Source organism: Mustela erminea, chromosome 8, assembly GCF_009829155.1.
Source record: "Mustela erminea isolate mMusErm1 chromosome 8, mMusErm1.Pri, whole genome shotgun sequence".
Lineage (NCBI taxonomy): Eukaryota > Metazoa > Chordata > Mammalia > Carnivora > Mustelidae > Mustela > Mustela erminea.
Window position 1 is genome coordinate 53,467,960 of NC_045621.1, and position 20,861 is coordinate 53,488,820.

The window sequence follows — 20,861 nt, forward strand, 5'->3', positions numbered from 1 at the left end:
TGTGAGCGATTGTATTGATTTAATACACACAGCTTATTTCTGTCCCAGGTTACAAACTAGCCCTGGGGAAATGGTGGAACCAGTCATTTGGATTGCCCTTTACTGGCTGGGAATTAAATCATTACTTATTCCATTTTAGAATCACAAGTAGTACCCCAAGGCCTACTTTCCTAAGGATTAAAATCAAGGCATGGAAATGAAGAATCCAGGTGTAATTCTCAGATGCATGCAGATGTTGAGAATGCAGCAATATTTCCTGGAAAGCTGTCATTGCAAATGCAGCCTGCTCAGGATGTGCTCCTCCCTACTCCTCCAGCATATCCAATTAGTCCACGAGTCTGAGTTTCCCCTTTTAAAACAGCATCAAATCTCACTCTTCCTCCTCAGGCCCATCCCTTGGGCCTGGCGCTGATCCTTATCAGCTCACTTCCTGGGTCACCTGGGAAACCTCTCCTTTCTGTTGCCATTGCCCGTTGCCATTGCCCATTGCCATTGCCCGTTGCCATTGCCCATTGCCATTGCCCGTCGCCATTGCCCGTTGCCCCTAGTTGAATCCCCCCCTCCCTCGCCTACTCCCCTTCCTTCCTTCCTTCCGTTTCTCATTTCCTTAATTTTGGAAAAGTCAGTCGTTCCTTTATTGCCAGTTCAAGATTGAATTAGTGTCAAGTTCTTACAGCGTCTTCAGGGTAGAGGCTATGTGGGTCTCGACATTCCCTCATTTCTGCTGCAGCGTTTATTCAAATACTCTCGAGCTGGGCCACTTGGACACCTGCCACCTAATGGCAGAAATGGCCTTCTCCTCCCTTCCGTCTTATTCCTCTCAAGTCATTTGGTCTTTTAAAAGAGACATACATTTTTTCATAAGGAGCCCATGCGTATGGTGCAAAATTCAAAAAAAGTATCAGACGATGCACTAAAACGCTTGTCTTCATCCGACCTTCCACCCGTTACCCTCATTTCCTGGAATCTGTTTATTAGAGGCCACCCACTGCCATCACTTTCTTGCATTTTCATCCACAGATACCATATGTAGATACAAATATTGCATACGGCTTTTATGCACAAGTGGTCAACACCATACATACCGCTGTGCTCATTGCCTTTTCTTTCTCTCTCTTTTTTAAAAAGATAGATATCAGAATTTGTTTCTTCTATCCAAGTGGAGTTACCTCTTTCTTTTTAATGGTTCTATGTTCATATCCAACTGCCCTTTACTGATTAGGAATTAAAACATTATTTATTCCATCTCACAATCACAAATAGTGCCCGAAGGCCAAGTTCCCTAAAGATTTAGAATCAAGGCAATGGAAGTGAAGAATCCAGCTCAAAGACTAAGATGTAGGAACACGCTGAAAATGTGCGTTGCATGAAGGTCCTGTCCTTACCTTAACCAGTTCTTCAGCTGAAGGACATTTATTCTGCTTCTGATGTTTGGTAGTAGAAACAACAGTGCAGTGAAAATCTTTGAACAAATGCTATTTGGTTCACTTATTAAATATCTACTGGATAATTTCCTAGAAGTGCAACTGTTATGTCAAAGGGTGAGAGCATTTTAAATATTGATACAAAATTTGAGAGGTGGGGTGGGGAGTCATGGGGGGGAGGAAGGGAAAAAAGTGAAACAAGATGGGAACAGGAAGGGAGACAAACCATAAGAGATTCTTAATCTCAGGAAACAAACCGAGGGTTGCTGGGGAGTGGGGGAGGTAGGGATAGGGTGGTTGGGTGATGGACATCACGGAGGGTATGTGCTACAATGAGTGCTGTGAATTGTGTAAGACTGATGATTTACAGACCTGTACCCCTGAAACAAATAATATATTGTATGTTAATATAATTTAAAAAATTGATACATATTGTAGCATTATTCCTAAGAAAGATGTATATTTTTTTTAAACATTGCTTTCATTTTATCAACATTTAAACATTGTTTTCATTTTGCTCACACACTTCAGTGGCTCCTAATTCCAACCACATTTTTTAAATGTTGCTAGACTCAGGGCAAACCTCACTGGATGTGCAACCTGTGCATTTGTACAGGGTCTTGTACTTAGCTTAGCTATAGCTGTGTTATAATTTTTAATTTTCAAACAGGCAGACCTGAATTTTCATCTGGCACTAAGAATTATGTAGCCAGTCCTAGCTAGATTCTCCAGCTCCCCAACTCCCATGCCCATTTTAGCTATTGTAGCCATATGTAGGTATGTGTGTTTGTATGTATTTATGAAGGAGAAGCAGGCTTCCTGCTGAGCAGAGAGCCTGATCTGGGGCTTGATTCCAGGACCCCAGGGTCCTGACCTGAGCCAAAGGCAGATGCCTAAGGACTGAGGCACCCAGGTGCCATGCAGCCATATATTCTTGCTGCCCTCTGTTATGCACAAAACACAGCATGTTCATACCTAACAATGGTGGCTTTCTTCAGGTGGCTTTCTCCACTCTGGACATTTCCCTTATTTTCTCTGCATCTTTTCAAGGGTAGTTTCAGCTTGAGATCCATTTGGGGATCCTTACTGAAGTGTTCTAACCTTCGTGTATTTTCCTTTTTCTCTCTGACTCCAAAGCTCTGCCTCTTCCATCCTGCATCTTGCTGTTTATCAGTTCTGGCTCTTTCCCTCAAATCACTTTAACAGGAGAGTCATTTTATTTTGTCTGGGCCTCAGTTTCCTTGGGTGGGAAATGAAGTTATTGTTCTAGGTCGCCAAGATTCTTCTCAGGATTAATAATCCATGAACTTTTCATATTGCTTTGAAAGATGCTGAGCTTGAGGTTTTAGACAAGATATACACGTCTGACTAGGTGGAAACACACAGCTGGATTCTAAGAGACGTCATGGGAGAGTAAAAGGGCACTAGATGATAGAGCCATATGTTTGGGTGGAGAAGACATTTTTTAATTACCTTTAAAATGTTAACAAAGAAACTCAAGTTAAAAAAGAAGATATCTGGGGTGCCTGGCTGGCTCTGTTGGTAGATCATGTGACTCTTGACCTCAGGGCTGTGAGTTCAAGCCCCTTGCTGGGTGTGCAGCTTACTTAAAATGAATCAAATAAAAAGTTTAAAAGGAGATATCCTTTTAGGCCCCCTAGACTAGGTGATATTATAAAGTCATATAATGCTCAGTGTGGGCAAACACACAAGGACATTTGACCCTGTGCACCACTGGTGGGCATATGGGTGGGGGCAGCCATTTCAGAGAGAAACTGGTACCATTTGGGCACATAAGGTTTGCATATAAACCATGGACTAGTATTTCCATTTGGAAATACTTGTATATGTAAATTCTTATGTAGGTCAAATAATTTCTCATAGAAGTCCCTAAAAGGACTTAGACCAGGATCTTCATTGCACTGTTAATTGTGGAAGCAACCTAAGTGTTCCCTAGGAGAGTGGACAGGTAACTGGTAATGGCCCACACCATGACTCATATGCAGCTTGTGGAAAGAATGGCTGATATGTGTCACGGAGTAACATGGATGCTCTCATAAACGTAGCACCTAGTGAATCATATCAGCTACAAAATGAGATATGACAATGTAATTTACAATACGTTTGAAATTGTGACATCAAAACAATATGTGTTTTGTAAGGTCCCTTATAAACACAGAGATGTATTTTTTTTAAGGCTTTATTTATTTATTTGAGAGAGAGAGAGAATGAGTGGGGTGAGGGACAGGGGGAGAAGCATCCTAATGCAGGGTTCAATTCCAGGATTGTGACCCAAACCAGTAACAGACACTTAACAGACTGAGCCATTCAGGGTCCCTCAAGGTGATGTATGTTAAGCACAGTCTGGTGATGGTTTATAGGGAGGCAGAGGGAACAGGATAGGGGTAAGGGAGTAGAGTGAATAAATATATAATAAAACAAAGAGGTATAGTCCCAATGATACTAGTATGTCATGAACAGAGAAGTATGATTAACTCAATTTTAGACAAATGAGTTCTTCCAATTCAAAAAAAAATGATAAAAAGTAAAGCATACATATTATAAAGATGCAAACAGTACAGAAAAGTATAAAATCAAAAGTTAAATCCTTCTTCCATTCTAGTATATTTTTCTTCCTTGCTTCTGGAATTAGTTCTTGAAATTTTCAGACATTCATAATTTCTGTTTAACCTATCTCTCTCTACACCCATTTCAGCACAGACAGATCTGCCCTTGCTATAATAATGACAGAGAGAGACTTAGAGAGAGACTTAGCATAATTTAATCAATCCCTTATTGATGAACCCTGTTTACTAGAATGTTTCTCATTTTCTTATTGATTTTTCAGAGTATTTGTATATTAATAAACCTTATTAGTGTTTTCCTTTCCTGAGCTCCTACACTATTTCTAGTCCCTATCAAAATTTGTCTCAAATATCCACTCTTTCTATTTTTTACTGTTACTCATACTTTCTTAATACATTGCATTTTTGGTCAGGGAAACTTTTATGTAGTTATTTTGTTTGTTTGTATGAATGTGTTTCAGCAGTCCCTAACACAATATTGGATTTAAAGTCATTTTTCAGATTTTCTGATTGACATTGGGAATTTCATATGCAAAGTAATCTATGAAGAATCATCAATTATTTATGAACAATAATCTTTTTTTTTAGTAGAAAACTTCAACTGAGGTCTAGAAATATTTAAAAAACAATCTCTCTTCCTCTCTCTCTCTCTCTCTCTCTTTTCTCCCCCAACTCCCTTTCTCTTTCTCATATCCTGGGAAAATAACACTGATCATATCATCCTCAAACATTGCAAAATCACTCCAAAATTACAATAGAAAATGAGTGACTGTTGGTATAATTTGTATACCAGATGTGGTTGTATTGAATTGTTTTCCCCAAAATTCATCTGTGGAAGTTCTAACCCTTGGTACCTATGCATGTGACTCTTTTGTTTATTTATTTCATGAACTAGGGTCTTTGAAGATGTCTGGGATGCTGTTACGGATAGGGCGCTAATTCAGTAAGACTGGGTCATTATAAAAAGGGGAGAGCTGGACACACACACACACACACACACACACACACGAAGAAAGAAGTCCATGTGAAGAGGAAGGCAAGGATGGGGCAATGCGTCTACAAGCCAAGGAACACCAAAGCTTGTTAGCAAACCTCCAGAAGCTAGGAAAGAGGCAGAAAGCAGACTCTCCCTCACAGCCCTTATAAAGACCAAGCCTCCCAATGCCTTGATCCAGAACTTCAAACCTCCAGAACTCTGAGACAGTACATTTCTTTAGTTCAAGCCACACAATTTGTGGTACTTTGTTGCTGCAGCCCTAACAAATGAAAACATCAGGTTATCAGGAAGAAGAAACTCAGCAGTTAAAACACTACACTATTCATTTTTTAACTTGGGAAAAACCAATATATGTGTTTATTAATAACAGTAACTTCATTCTTAACATGAATTCTTGCCTTAGACAGACTCCTATGGTTTAAGCAACACAAAGCTAGACCAGTGATCAGATAACAGAAAAGTTAAGAAACTACTCAACACGAGTAAATAAGAAAGAAAACTGAATTCCACGAATAAACTCTTCTGCAGAAATAGTGTCTTGGTTACCAGAGATTTAACTTAAGGAAGCTTAGTAAAAGTATTGAGTTAATTTAACCTAAGAAAATACTAGTTCCCTAAAGAAATTACAGGTAACTTCTTTAGGAAGACTCACAGATTATACTTTTTTTTTTTTTTTTTTTTTTGAGAGAGAGAGAGAGAGAGAGAGAGAGAGATCTCTAGCAGGGTGGGGATGGGTGTTGCAAAGGGAGAGGGAGAGAGAGAATCTTAAGTAGCTCCATGCCTAGCAGGAGCTGACATGGGCTTCAATCTCAAAATCCTGAGATTATAACCTGAGCCAAAATTCAGAGTTAGATGCTTAACTGGCTGAGCCACCCAGGCACCCTGACAAACACTTTTTTTAAGAATAGGTTTCCCTTAGAACAAGTTTTTAGATTAATTCCTACTAAATGTTTCTAGTTCTATTTCCATTATTAATTTAGTGGTTAGAAATATTAAATATAATTAAATGAAATATTTTTATTTTCACTTTTTAATCACATAAATATCATTGTAATATCAATACATTTGTTTTGTCAAATGCTTTATCGATGAGCTTCACTTTGCAAATTTTCTGATTTGTTCTTTTTTTTTATTTTAAAGATCTTATTTATTTATTTGACAGAGAGAGATCACAGTAGGCAGAGAGGCAGGCAGAGAGAGGGGAAGGGAAGGAAGCAGGCCCCCTGCTGAGCAGAGAGCCCGATGCGGGACTCGATCCCAGGACCCTGAGATCATGACCTGAGCCGAAGGCAGTGGCTTAACCCACTGAGCCACCCAGGCAACCCATTCTGATTTGTTCTTAAATGTGCTGTGTCCACTTATAAATGTAACTCAGGTTCAACATGTCTCTTCAGCTGTGCACACACGCTCACACATGCTCACACGTACATATGCATTGCAATTTTTCCCCCAAAAGGAAAGGTGAAGGAGAAATCTACAGGGATGTGTGAGAATGAGGCAGATGACTATGACATCCTTGAGTGTTCCTTTTTATATAGCTTTGTATTTTGAACCATATAAACATATTCAAATAACAGTATTTAATAAGAAATAATGAGGAAAGCCAACCCTAAAATTTGAATGTAAACAGAAACCAGGGAACATAACTGTATATAAAACATAACCACACATATACGAAAGAATGAACTCAAATAACATTTGACCACAGTACTTTGCCTATATATTCTTTGTAACAAGTATTCTGAGGAAATAAGTAGCAAAATAAATGTTGACTTTTACATGGTAGATGTGTCATTAATGGTGGTATTGATTTAAAAAAAAAAAAAAAGAAAAAATAGGGTTATAGATGAATTGATTCTGGAACTCTTTTATATGTATCATATAATAGTGTGAATGAGTAATATATTGATGTTCTGTGGTCTTAAGTTTTTCACTTTGGAGAGGGAGATAAAAATATAGATTGAGGAAGTATGAAAAAAAACTCTGTTACCAAATTTCAACTGGAGATATCACTTTAAAAAAATCATGATTTAAAAAGGCTTTCCTGGGGTTCCTGGGTGGCTCAGTGGGTTAAAGCCTCTGCCTTAGGCTCGGGTTGGATCCCAGGGTCCTGGGATCGAGCCCCACATCGGGCTCTCTGCTCAGCATGGATCCTGTTTCCCCTCTCTCTCTCTCTGCCTGCCTCTCTGCCTACTTGTGATCTCTGTCTGTCAAATGAATAAATAAAATGTTAAAAAAAAAATAAAAAGGTTTTCCTTTAGTTTTGTCAACTGAAAGGCATGGGAGCAATGGCCCTCTAGTATCCAATGAGCTTACCTCAAGACCTTCCTGATGTATCCTGGTGTGGTGGAGGTGGGGGTAAGGGGCAGAAGGGCTCACCACGAAGAAGCATGTATGCTATTTCCACCTTATTATAAGGACAATAATGTATGTAATTGTAGGGAGAGGACTGTGTGAAAGAAGGGATTATTGGACTGGTATTATGGTGAGGTAAACGCACCCTGTCATTCACTGGCAATGTGATTCACTGCCTTAGTTTTCTGCCTTAGTTTTAACATTTATTAAATAGATGTAACATTAGTACTGGTCTCCCTGGATGAGGAGCACTTAGCTAAAATATGCTTCTCTAGTCCAACACAAGTATCCCCAACTCTTCCCAGGGACAAATTTTTTTTTCCTTCGATGTATTAATAACATTGATAAAGTTGCAGTTGGTTATAGCCCTTCTGCTTCTTATTTTTGCTGCCTGTACCAGATATTACTGAAATCCGTCGATGGTCAGACTGTTGTTTCTAGGCTACATCGGAACACAACGTGCTAAGTTATGTGAGAGGGCAAGCAAAAAGCCTTCTAACCAGAGGTGAATTCTCTTCTAAAAAATCTTTGTTTATTCACAACTAGAAAGTCTTCATAATAACTTATAGAGTAAGGGATCACAGAAAGATCTAATGCTCCTGTGTTTGAACGAGCCTCCAGGGCCCACACCCGTCTAGTGCTGGCAATCCATAGATCCTCTGCTCCCAAATTCTGGCTTCTCTGTGTGTGTGTTCTATTGTTTCCTTTTCCCTGTGGTCCTCAGAGTTGCTCTTAGAGATTTTTTTCCCAATGTCCTCGCTTCCTGCTACTTCCCTTTTTGGGTATTTATTTCCTTTAACCCAGTGCTCCTGAGGCTCAGTTCAGCTCAGTTTCTAAGGCCCCAGATTGGATGCCATTGGCCTAGAGAATAGGACTAAGGCAATGTTTTGTACAACTTTGTGTTCCCTCTTAGTTTTTTTTTTTTAAGTATGTGTGAATTTTTTGTTTGTTTTGTTTTTGAGTTCTTTGTAAATGCCTTGAGCTTTTTATATCCAGGATTATGTTGTCCTAGCTGTGACATCATGGAACTGAGCAAGCAATCTTTTTTTTTAAAGATTTTATTTATTTATTTATTTGAGATACAGAAAGAGAGTGCAAGTATGAGCATGAGCAGTGGGAGGGACAGAGGAAGAGGGAGAAGCAGACCCCCTGCTGAGCAGGGGACCCTCCCCCCCATCCACCTCCCACCCGCCAAAGTGGGGTGGGTTACCAGGACTCTGGGATCATGATCTGAGCCGAAGGCAGATGCTTAACCAACTGAACTACCCAGATCCCTCTGAGCAAGAGGTCTTAATAGAAACGGACAGATTTAACTTTGGTTGAACACTAAGAACCTGTAACACATTTGTCTTTCTTTTTTATTTACACTGATTTACTGCAAGAGGTTATATTGCAAAATCATATGCCATTTATCTTTGTTTTGCTCCTTAACATGCATGACCATCTTATCTTGAGTTTATGCTTAAATGGTTAATATTGCTATTAGTTACTTGGAGACCTCTTCACTCTTCCCCTTTCCCTATTATACAGATACAATATTTACCCAAAAAAGGATATTACACCAGAGAAAGGAATATTCCATTTGGTCAATTAACTGAAAGTCTAACACAAATTATTTCCAATTTAATGTGATTTTCTTTCCACTTCTAAGACTAATTTTATGTAGTGGAAGGAAAATAATAGGGTTGGAGAAGAGAAGCAAAAATACATATAGTACTTTTAAGAAACTAGTCTTCATTCAGCTTGAACCAACAACTAAATAATTCTCATAAACTGGAACACTTCTAGTTAGCAGAAGGGGAAACTAGGGTTTAAGTAACTTACTTAAGATCTTTTCAAAAATAAGTGGTTAAGGTTGGGATCCTGAATCCAGAGCTATATTCTTGACAACTTGGTCTATAACACAGCCATAACGAATTTACTTGATGTTTGACTCCTACAAATTTTCAGTCATACTAAGTTCTGTATATTAAAGAATGCAACCATGGACATTTCTAGCAATTTTTCCTTTAGCGTCAAATAACGGGAAGATATCAAGCCAATAAGATGTCTTCTTCTATGACTTTAAGGGCCATTAAACCTGAAGTTGTTCCTCAGAAGGGCAAGGATTCCAAGTGTAATTTCCATATTCTGATTCCATGATCTTAAATTATAGAAACAATACACATTCTAAAAATAGCATTTATAATGCTTGAAGCATTGGTGAGAATTCTTCCTATAGCATCTTTCATAAGCTTAAGGAATACTTTGCCTGCCCAGGCAAACCAAGCCCACTCAGATAGTAAGTAGCTTGCTTTCCTCAGCTTACCATCCTGAGTGAAGGTGCTTGCCTGAGTCTCTTGAGAACACTGGGAATCAAAGGAGGCATCCACTAGCAGTGCTGAGTAATAAAGGCATAGGTTTTATCAGTCAGCTTTAGAGAGTAGTTCAGACAACTGTCTGAAACACTTGTGGCAGGGTTTCATGGTTAAGAGTACAGGACTTGGACAGGCTACCAAGGTTTAAATCCCGTCTCCCTCTCTAGGTCTGTGAACTTCAGCAGGGCATTTCTAGCTCTTTCTTAGTTGCTTCCTTGATAAAGGGGGCATGTAATTGTACTTATCTCACATGTGTTCTGAGAATTATATGGGCTAAAAGCATATTAAATCTCTTCCACAGTGTCTGGCACACAAGAAGTTTAGCTCAATAAATGTTAGCAATTAATAAATAAGAAACAATACTGTAAGACCTGTGTCTAACCAGTATAAAGACAAGCAACATGATTATGAGCCCAAATAATAGAAAACTGAAAAAGAAACTACATAGTAGACCACATATATTTTTGCTGAGTTTACAAAAATGGCGGTTTGGTACTTCATCAATATTTCGTAAATGTACTTGTACTTTTTGAGGCTGCTTTGGTAAGTGTGATGTCAAAATTAATAACCATAATGGCCTATCATATTTATAGTATATTTGTGGTCACAAAGAACTTTCAAGGCATTTTGCTTTGCAACAACTCCGTGAGATCGATAACATACCCTTGTTTTACTAGTAAAGAAATGGAGGGTTAGAAAAAAAAAAAAGGTTATATTTTTAACAAAGGCAGAACTGGGACTCAAGCAGTTTTTTTTTTTCTTTTCCATTCTAAGTTTTTAAATTTTCTTCCATAGGAGTGTGAAGAATGTAGATAAAGTGATTTATAAACTTTAACGCGATCAGCAAAAAGTATTCAGTTGGATTTAGATCGCCTCAAAAATTCAACCACTTCTGCTTAAATAATTTGCAGTATGAAATTTCAAAGTTTTGATGCAAATGCATAAATCACTTGGAGACAAAGCTTGTTTTTTCCTTATAATTGAAAGATAGGGTCTTGGTGTCATTCTTGCTCTTACTCCAATTTAAAAATTGTAAGACAAACACAGTGAACATATGCCATCAATCGATTCTTAGCGTTCTAAATAAAACTGTTTCGAATTGGTGTCTAATTTTATTTTTTTAATTTTTTATCAACATATAATGTATTATTAGCCCCAGGGGTACAGGTCTGTGAATCGCCAGGTTTACACACTTCACAGCACTCACCATAGCACATACCCTCCCACGCCCATAGCCCCACCCCCCTCTCCCTCCCCCCTTCCCCCCAGCAAGCCTCAGTTTGTTTTGTGAGATTGAGAGTCTCTTATGGTCGAACTGTGTTTTAAAGCAGACTAATAGTTGTTGAGCATAAGTGACATACAATTTACTACTGACACATGGACCTCATTCTTCAAATTTCATATAAACCAAAAGTTAAACTCACTAGTTCTGTAATAACTGATGCTGAAGCACAAGGATAGAGAATCAATGAGAGGTTAAACATTCATGTTAAAATATAAAGAATTAGGTCTGTTGTCTGCAACTGCTCAGATGCTCCTTATACCTATATGTCTGAATGTGTTTCTATCCCAAGACGTATGTGATCCCTGAACAGCTGAGATATTCACATGCTTTCTGGGAAAAGTATGAACCAAATGATCTCCAGTTACTTTCTAGCTCTGTAGCTCTGTGACATTTCAGAGGCTTTAGCGGCATCATATTATTGGTGAACTTTATTAGAAAAGAAATCAACTTTTTACATTCAGAGTGGATGAGATCTGAAAACTTTTCCAAAGGTTACTTTGTATGTGTGTTACTTTAATGAGTACTTTTTAAATGATTGCGATTTCAATGCCATTTGTATTTAGAAAATGGGGAATGTTATCAATTATCCCATATATATTCTAAATAATGACAGTCCCAGGGGGGATCAATAGGTCTTTAATATATAATGTTAAATAAGGACATAAAAGTATTACATAACATTTAGCTAGGTTTAGGAATGATGTTGTTATGGTGGTATGTGCTTCTATTTCCTGCGTCTTTTAGATACTGTAATGACACGTGCTGTTATTCAACTGTGGAAAAGTTGAGCAAGGAGGAAGTCTAATCCAAACTCTTTACTTTTCATCAATTATTCATTCATTAAACATTTTTTGAGAGCTTTTACGTGCCAGACACTCTTTGAATCACTAAGGTTACATCTGTGCATGGAAGAGACAAAGTTCCACCCTTGTGGCACTAGCGTTCTTATATGGGGAGCTCAATAAAAGATACAGTAAATGAGAAAAAATGTGTAGTGCTCTAAACAGTGATAAGTGCTGTGGAGAAAAATAAACCAGGGAACATGTTGGCAAGGGACTGAAATTGTGAAGAAGATGGTGATGGAAGGCCTCCCCGAGGAAACAACATTCAAGAGAAGACCTGTGAAGAGGAAAGGTATTCTTGCAGACAGAATATGAAGCACAAAGTTTCCAGACTCTTTCCCTGCAGTAGAAGATGCTTGCCTGCCTGCCTTCCTTCCTTCCTTCCTTCCTTCCTTCCTTCCTTCCTTCCTCTTTTCTTTCCTAACAGAAAGGAGGTCCAATGGTTGGACTGGAATGAAGGAAGCAAAAGTGATGGGTTAGGGAAATAAGTGGTAGGTGGAAGCCATGGTAAGTAAGGACTTTGGTTTTTTCTCTAAATGATACGGGAGGCCATTAGAAGTTTTAAGCACAGGAATGGCCTGATATTACTTAACAGTAGTCTGGCAGCTGATTTGAGAATACAGTGAATGGGGACATGAAAAGAAGCAATGAGTCAAGTTACAACATTTCAGTAATCCAAGCAAAAGATGATGGGAGCTGCGACCAAAATGTGAAGTGAAGATGCTGAGAATCTGAATATATTTTGCAACTAGAACTCAAAATCAGGTACCACCGAAGCTGAGAAAAATCTAGGCCTGGAGAAACTGTGGCTTGACTAAGAATAGTTGACCTAAAGATGCCTTCAACAGACTAATGGATGAAGAAGATATGGTCCATACATACAATGGAATATTATGCCTCCATTAGAACTTTTGAACCAACATGGACTGGACGGGAGGAGAGTATGCTGATTGAAATAAGTCAAGCAGAGAGAGTCCATTACCATATGATTTCACTTACTTGTGGAGCATAAAGAATAACATGGAGGACATTAGGAGAAGGAAAGGAAAAGTGAATTGGGGGAAATCAGAGGGGGAGACGAATCATGAGAGACTGTGGACTCTGAGAAACAAACCGAGGGTTTGGGTTTAGGTGAGCCTGGTGGTGGGTGTTAAGGAGGGCACATATTGCATGGAGCACTGCATGTGGTAAGTAAAGAATGAATCTTGGAACACTGGGGGAAAAAAAAAAGAAAAAAAAAAAAGAATGGTTGGCATGTTGCTTACTGCAGAGCTGAGAGTGGGTCATAGGTCTTCTACCCCATTGGATATGCCTCCCCAAAACCTCACTTGTATAAGAATGGGAATTGCTCATTCTTTGAAATCATAGGGAAGCATGAAAAATATTACTTAAATGAATGTGTCAGAACTCATGGTTTTAAATTAAGTGGGATATTTCAGAGGGTTCCCATGTTTTATATCAATTTGTCCTAAAGTTCAAGTTCATTTTCCTGACATACTGGACAGGGTAGATCCGGATTGATTTTTGCCTGTTTATCTAAGTGGTTAACATCTGACTATTCCTTCACTTATTTATCAGCTTTTTTTTTTTTTAAGATTTTATTTGTTTATTTGAGAGAGAGACAGTGAGAGAGAACATGAGCGAGGAGAAAGTCAGAGGGAGAAGTAGACTCCCCAAAGAGCTGGGAGCCCGATGCGGGACTCCAGGATCATGACCTGAGCCGAAGGCAGTCGTCCAACCAACTGAGCCACCCAGGCGCCCCTATTCATCAGCTTTTAAAATGATTCTTGAGTGCCTGTTAGGATGCTAGATCCTGGAGGCTTAGCTACTACCTGTCTTCACTGACACCTCACCCTTGCTGCCCTCAGACACTGTTGGTCACTACTTTGTATTACTGGTTCACTGATAGGTACCTCTCTTGTAACGTTTACCACCTGAATTACATTTATTTGTTTAATTGCCTGACTTCCTCATGAACTTTTAAGCAATTTGAGTTCAGGATTTAGTCTTGCATGTTTCAGTTCAGGAACATTTTTAAAAACTAGCATAATGCCTTCCACATAGTAGGTAGTCATTAAAGGGTGAATTAGTCAGTTTTACTCAGAAAAATCTGGCTTTTGGGGACACTTTCTGGTTTTTTCTTTGATCGCATTCTTTGTGAGGTGAATGATCAATTAAAAAGGATCACTGAGAAGTCACAAAATATTATTTGATTAATAACCTGTAATTAGATCTCTGAGATTTTGAATGCATAAAATCAAACATATGCCAGAAGATAAAAATTATGGTTGATCTGATGCTTTGGGACAAAATATTAGTGAATCAGCAAGGATTATTTTCACTTGTATCTTGTGTATTCACTTTCCTAAAGAAGCTGTTAAAAATAAGATTTATTCCTGAATTTATCAAATATTTATTGAACACTTATTATGTCAGGATTTTCCAAATGTTGTTTGTTCACAAGATGCTTTTGGGTGGTAGAGGGGCATTTTTTATTTTTATTTTTTAAATTTGTTTATATTAATGTGTAACTCATGGAAATTATTTTTTAGGAAAAGTTTAGATTAAAAGGTAAGTTGATTAAAAAGTAAGTTAAAAGTAAGATTAAAAGGAAGTTAGATTAAACAGTAAGCTGAGGAGAAGTGTCACATTAGTCACAAAGTAAAATAGTGAGGGACATGTACAGATATTACAAGTGTGAGAGATATTATGCTATGAATCATAAAGTGGCAACCAAGAGATTTCTACAGAGATTCCTCTCTGACCAGCCAAATGGACTGTGAAGTATTTCCGCTGATACTGAAGCTTAGTTTCATGAAGAGATAGCACGTTTTTCTAGTTTTAAGGAGAAAAGGATCAGTATTGCACATTTCTTTCCAGTTTTAAGGAGAAGAGGATCAGCATTGCAGATCTTGTTGTTAACTGTTAGCTTCAAATTTGCCCACGTGAGTGACATAAACCCTCCTAACTGTTTGGTCTGATCTGGATCTCTCACTTCCCATTTTCCCCTTTTGTTTTGCTTTTTATCTTGACCTCTTTTGTCTTTTAAAATCCTTACTCTCCATATCATCAACAAGAGCAAGTTCAAAGAGATAGGAGAACTTGCTTAAATTTGCATCATGAGAAAGGGAGATTATTCCTCTACCATCTTCTTGAATTTTATCTAAGCAGTTTCGTAGTGAAATGAGCATCAAGACAAGTAATTTTGAGTACCAGTCAAAGCTTTTAAGTGCTCTGTGGTTAATTCTGTCTCTTTTTGTTGTTGTTAATAAAAATCAAACTTTCCCTTATTTAAAATAAATTTAGAGGATGAGGACAACTGAAGTTACATTTTATGTGTTGCATTTTTAAGATATAACAAACTTTGAAACTTTTCTGTAAGTGGATTTGAAACACAAGGACTCATGGGATGCAAGTGTTACTTGATCCAACTTAGATTTCCACCCCCCCCCGTGGGTTTATTTCAAACCCCACTAAAACTATCTGAAATAATTATTTAACTGATGAAACCTTTGAGATTCTAATAAATGTTCATGTTTAATTACAATATGGTTATCTCCAGCCAGATTCCGGTAGAGACAGACCCAATAAAAGTTGTAACTCAATAAGATATATTTCTACCAATTTTGCAGCTCTTAAAATATCAACTGGCAGTGCTAAATAAAAGTTCCATCATTTTCCCTATTTGTTTTTAGTTTCAGCTGCATAATTTTACAATTTAAAAGGTTGGTCAATAGAAACTGACAAGAGAAATAAAACCAAACCAATTTTATTTCATTTAGCATTTATTGATCATACTTTGGGCTGTTTAAATATTTCTTGCTGCAACCTCCCATAAAGTCATTTATACCTCGAAAAGAGTTGGGAATTGATATATAAGCTGAAGGGGATAACTAGAGTACTGTTGATAGATCGTTTAGATCTCATTTTTCCTCATTATATTTCCTGGAATGTTAGTGAAGGAGTCTTCTACACCACAGGTTTATCCTTTTGGGATTTTTTTCCCTCTCAGATCACTCAAGTCATGCTGGAAGGATCAAGGCTATATGCTGCATTTTCTCAATATCCAGTATTATCTGGATTTTAGGTCTCCCCAAAACACAAGTGGATGGGGCTTCTCCTTTTTATGGGAAATTTTTCCTGTGTTGGATACACCAGATTATTTATTGACAGTTAAGCTAAAGAACAGGGTTTATCAAAATTTAGTGTGCATACATGCAAATTGTCCAGGAAGTTTGTTAACATTCAGATTTTGTATGGTAGGTTTGGGGTGAGGTCTGAGATTCTGCATTTCTAATCAGAAACTCCATGATGCTTTTGCTCTTTATATAGGAAACACCCTTTAAGCAGCAAGGATATACAGCAAAGTTGTTCATCATAATGTTGTTGAGGATTGCCTATATTGGAATTAGCTGGGAGTAGTGGTGCTATTTAGAATGCAGGTTTTTCATCCTCAGCCTGTTTTTACAGAGACAAAATCTATGGAGATACCCTTTACTCCTAGGAACAAGCATTTTAAAACAAGTGCTCCAGGTTATTTTTACATACATTCAATTAAAACAACCACCACCACCATGAGTTTGCATAGTTCTGTGCTTTTCCTGGGAGCAGAGAGAGGAGTAAGTAGGTATGGAAAGAGTGAACTAAGAGGTAACAGTGGTGTACCCTCTTGGAAATTTGTCTGATGTTGTGGAACATGAAAATGTGCATGTTAATATTTCAGAAGACGCTCTGATTCCTTATTCTTGAGAATTGAAAGAAAAAGAAAACCTTATCTTTTATGTCACTTACCTTAGATTAACTGCAAAGTTCTCTTTTAAAACTAGCTGTACTTATAATCTATTTAGTCCAAAAGATAACTTGCTTTAGAGTATGACCTTGAAACCACTTGAAGTTAATGAACTCCTTCCTGTTGATGTCTTTCTATCACTTCTCTTCCCACCTCTTTTCTGCTTACCCTTTACTACCCAGCCCTGCTATCCTTTCCATATACCTGAAAGCTTTCCTTGGGCAAGCTAGTAACAGATGTTAAAAAGTTTTAAAAATGCTCATCATCTTTAGTTCATCTACGTGGCATAGTCACCTGAGCATCTGGCTCTTGGTCATGGCTCTGGTCTTAATCTCAGACTGTGAGTTCAAGCCCTGTGTTGGGCTCCATGCTGGTTGTGGAGCCTACTTAGGAAAAAAAAAAAAAAGTTCATCATCTTTGATTCAATAATTCTATTTAAAAGATATATTCTTAAGGGGCACCTGGGGGACTCAGTGGGTTGAGCCTCTGCCTTCGGCTCAGGTCATGATCTCAGGGTCCTGGGATTGGGCCCCACATCCGGCTCTCTGCTCAGAAGGGAACCTGCTTCCCTCTCCCCCTCTGCCTGCTTCTTTGCCTATTTGTGATATCTCTCTGACAAATAAAAAAATAAAATCTTAAAAAAAAAGATATATTCTTAAGAATCAATTGGAAAGGATTAAAGGATCGTCAAAACAATGATCATAATACAGACTGAAAGCCATCTTTGTCCTTTGGACAATTGTCTCAATAAATTATAATATATTTTCCCATTGAAATGCTATGTCACTGGTAAGAATGATGATAGATTCATGTTTATTGCCAAAGAAAGATGCTCTTGATATTTTGTTAAATGAAAGAGGATTTACAGAACATTATGTTAATAGTAGTGATCATATTTAAGATAAATACCATATTTAGTTCACTGATCTGGTCTAATTGGTTAACATGGAAACTCTACATAAATATTTGTTGGTTGAATGAATATGTGGAGTACTTTATATACACCAGGGATTGTTCTAAGAAATATACATCTTTTAAATCATTTTTATAATAATCCTCTAAGATAGATACCATGACCCATATATTATAGAGGAAAAAACTGATGCTCAGAGAGATTAAGCAGATTTTCTGGAGTCATGAAGGTAACATTGCAAGACCTGTGTTTTGAATGATTTGATTCAACCAATGTCTTCCCTTATGTTTTGGTTTTTATTATTTTAAAAACTTGTCCATATAAATTGAAGAAAACCTTCTTTAAATGTTCATAGCAAGCTATCAACGGTGGGTAATTGTGGTCTGAATGATGGATGATAGTGATTTTTTTTTCTTTGTGTCTATATTTTCATGGTTCCAAAATGGACATAATAATTTGTTATTTCTGTAATAAAATACCTACATTACAGAGGTATTTTGTAATACCTCTGGTTGGATGGTTTCACCGCCATCACCAACAAAGGCTCTCTGGCCTGTTTCTTTCTGGAAAGAATGAATCATTCCCTTTGCCATGTGTTATGTCAAAACCCAGTTCTACTCCTTTTTGATCTATTCCCTCTTCAATAATAATAATTACTGTTTTGGTGTTGTTCTTTCCGACTTGACCAAGTTGGAGAATGTATTTTATTTGTCTTTTTACTTTTAAAGTTAATAAAATGCCTGGGGAACCAGACACATATCTGAAGACATTTATTTAATTGAGAAAGAACTTTAAAATAGTAAAATCATTGTTAGTCATTTTATTTTTCTTTGTTTCCTTTCTTGTTCAGTAATTATTATGTTCGTTCTAGTCCCTGCCATGGCAGAGTGAGTCTCCACTGCCCTTAATCTCCTACTGCTAAGAGCAGTAGCCACTAAGTGTAAAAAATCAAAACAAAGCACTTTTTCATCTCCCTGATGGAGTAAAAGCAGTGAAGCCCAAATAATGCTTAGTTACCAAAAGCCACGCCAGGTGTCTAATCGAAAGGGTATTGATTTTAGCTAGTAAATAGCCCTTAATATACTTGGAACCTGGGATGAATATGCAGCCGGTAATTAGCTAATAAAGCAAACAAGGGCTGGAGAGAACGTGGCGCAGTTGGATAAGCAGCAGCCTGTCATCCAGGAAGCTTGCCTAGGCCTAGGTCCTCCTCATATAAAGGAGTTACCTGTAGGACTCCATGCCTAGTGTTTTCAGCCATTAAATAAGGAAAAAACTATAAACCTATCACAGGGGATGAGATACAACTAAAAGCAGTTGTAAATGTTTCGCAAATATTACACGCAATAGAAATGCTTCCTGAAGACAGATGTTGCAATTTAATAATCTTAAGTGGGAAGGTTTAATAACTATTTTAGATCATTAGGATAATGTTTAGTGCCCTAGGATAATTATTAAACAGTTCTAGTTTGCTAAATCATCTGATACTCCAGAGAAGCCCATAGCTTGATTAATTCTCACATTATCCACCAACTGCTCAGTGAAACTGCAAAGTGGCAGAGGCCAGTCGGGAAGAAAAGAAGAGCAAGAGTGAGAAAAGAACTAAGTTAGCCACATAGCTCTTGGAGAAAGAAGAAAATCAAGGGTGGAGGGTCAGAGAGCTAAGGTGTAAGGAAAAGGGTTAAGGTATGAAGGATCTAACCCTAAGATGATTAATTAGAGGCTGAGAGGTCAACTTCAGTATCCAAATGCTTTTTTTTTTTTTTTACTTTTATTTATTTATTTGACAGAGAGAGAGATCAGAAGTAGGCAAAGAGGCAGGTACAGAGAGGGGAAATCATGCTCCCTGCTGAGCAGAGGGCTCGATGAGAGGCTCGATGAGCTCGATACGGGGCTCGATGTGGGGCTCGATGTGGGGCTCGATGCCAGGCTTGATCCCAGGACCCTGGGATCATGACCTGAGCCAAAGGCAGAGGCTTAACCCACTGAGCCACCCAGGCGCCCCATCCAAATGCATTGTAACAGACCCGCACAGAGGTGTTTTTTATTTGTTTTTTTGTTATGGTTGCTAATAATTTCTTAAGTGACAAAATCAGTTTACATAGAAATTCCAGATTTCCAGTTTGTTTTGAAAATTCAGAGTACCTTATCTTATAACAATGAACCTCATTCCCACTTGACAGTAATGGAAAAAGAGCTGCATAAAGACTGATACTTTTATTTTTTCTAAAGATTTTGATTATGAAAATCTCAAGGCCTACTAAAAAATAAAAATAAATCTATTCAATTACTACCGTGGTGTTCAACAATTGTTAAGATGTTGCCATATTTATTACAGAATTTGACCCCTATATCTAAACATCTGTATTATTACTGAACCATCTTAAAGTGGATCTATTCCTTCATCCTAAATAATTTGGCATACATTTCCAAAAATGACAGTTTCCTACACAATTAAATTTTTTCCAAAGATTATTTATTTATTTATTTATTTGAGAGGGGAAGCACACGTGCGCGATGGAGAACATGAGTTGGGGGAGGAACAGAAGGAGAGGAAGAAGCAGACTCCCTACTGAGCAGGGAACCTGACACAGAAGACTGGCTTGATCCTGGGACTCCAGGATCAAGACCTGGGATCATGACCTGAGCAGATGCTTAACCGACTGACCCACCCAGGTGTCCCACAACTCCAATATTATTATCATACTGGAAAAAAATTCAGTCATAATTCTCTTCTATAGTTTTATGTATATATATATATTTATATATGTATTCTATATACTATATACTATATACTAAATATTAAAACTATATACATAACTTATTTATTTATTATATATAAATATAAATAAAATAAGCATTTTATTTATATTTATATATAGTTTATTTATTTATATATTATAATATATATATACAATACTAAATAATACTAAAATATATATAGTTATATATATATATATTCAGTCATAATTCTCTTATATAGTTTTTACTCAGTCCATATTCAAATTTCTTTCCTACTCCCAAAGTGTCTTTTACACTCATTTTCTTTTCATGCCAGGATTCAATTGAAACACATACATTGTATTTGGTGGCGTCACATTATAGTCACTTTTACACTAGATCAGGCTCTCTCCCATCTCCTCTTTTTTCTTCGATGACATCATCTTGTTGAAGGGGTCAGTTGTCTTATGGGCTGGAACTCCTATCTAAAGACTTGATTAATCCCAGTAAAACATTTGGGACAAAAATAATTCAAAGGTCACGATGTGGTCTTCATATTGCATCACACCTTGAGGCATGTAGTATCTTTCTTC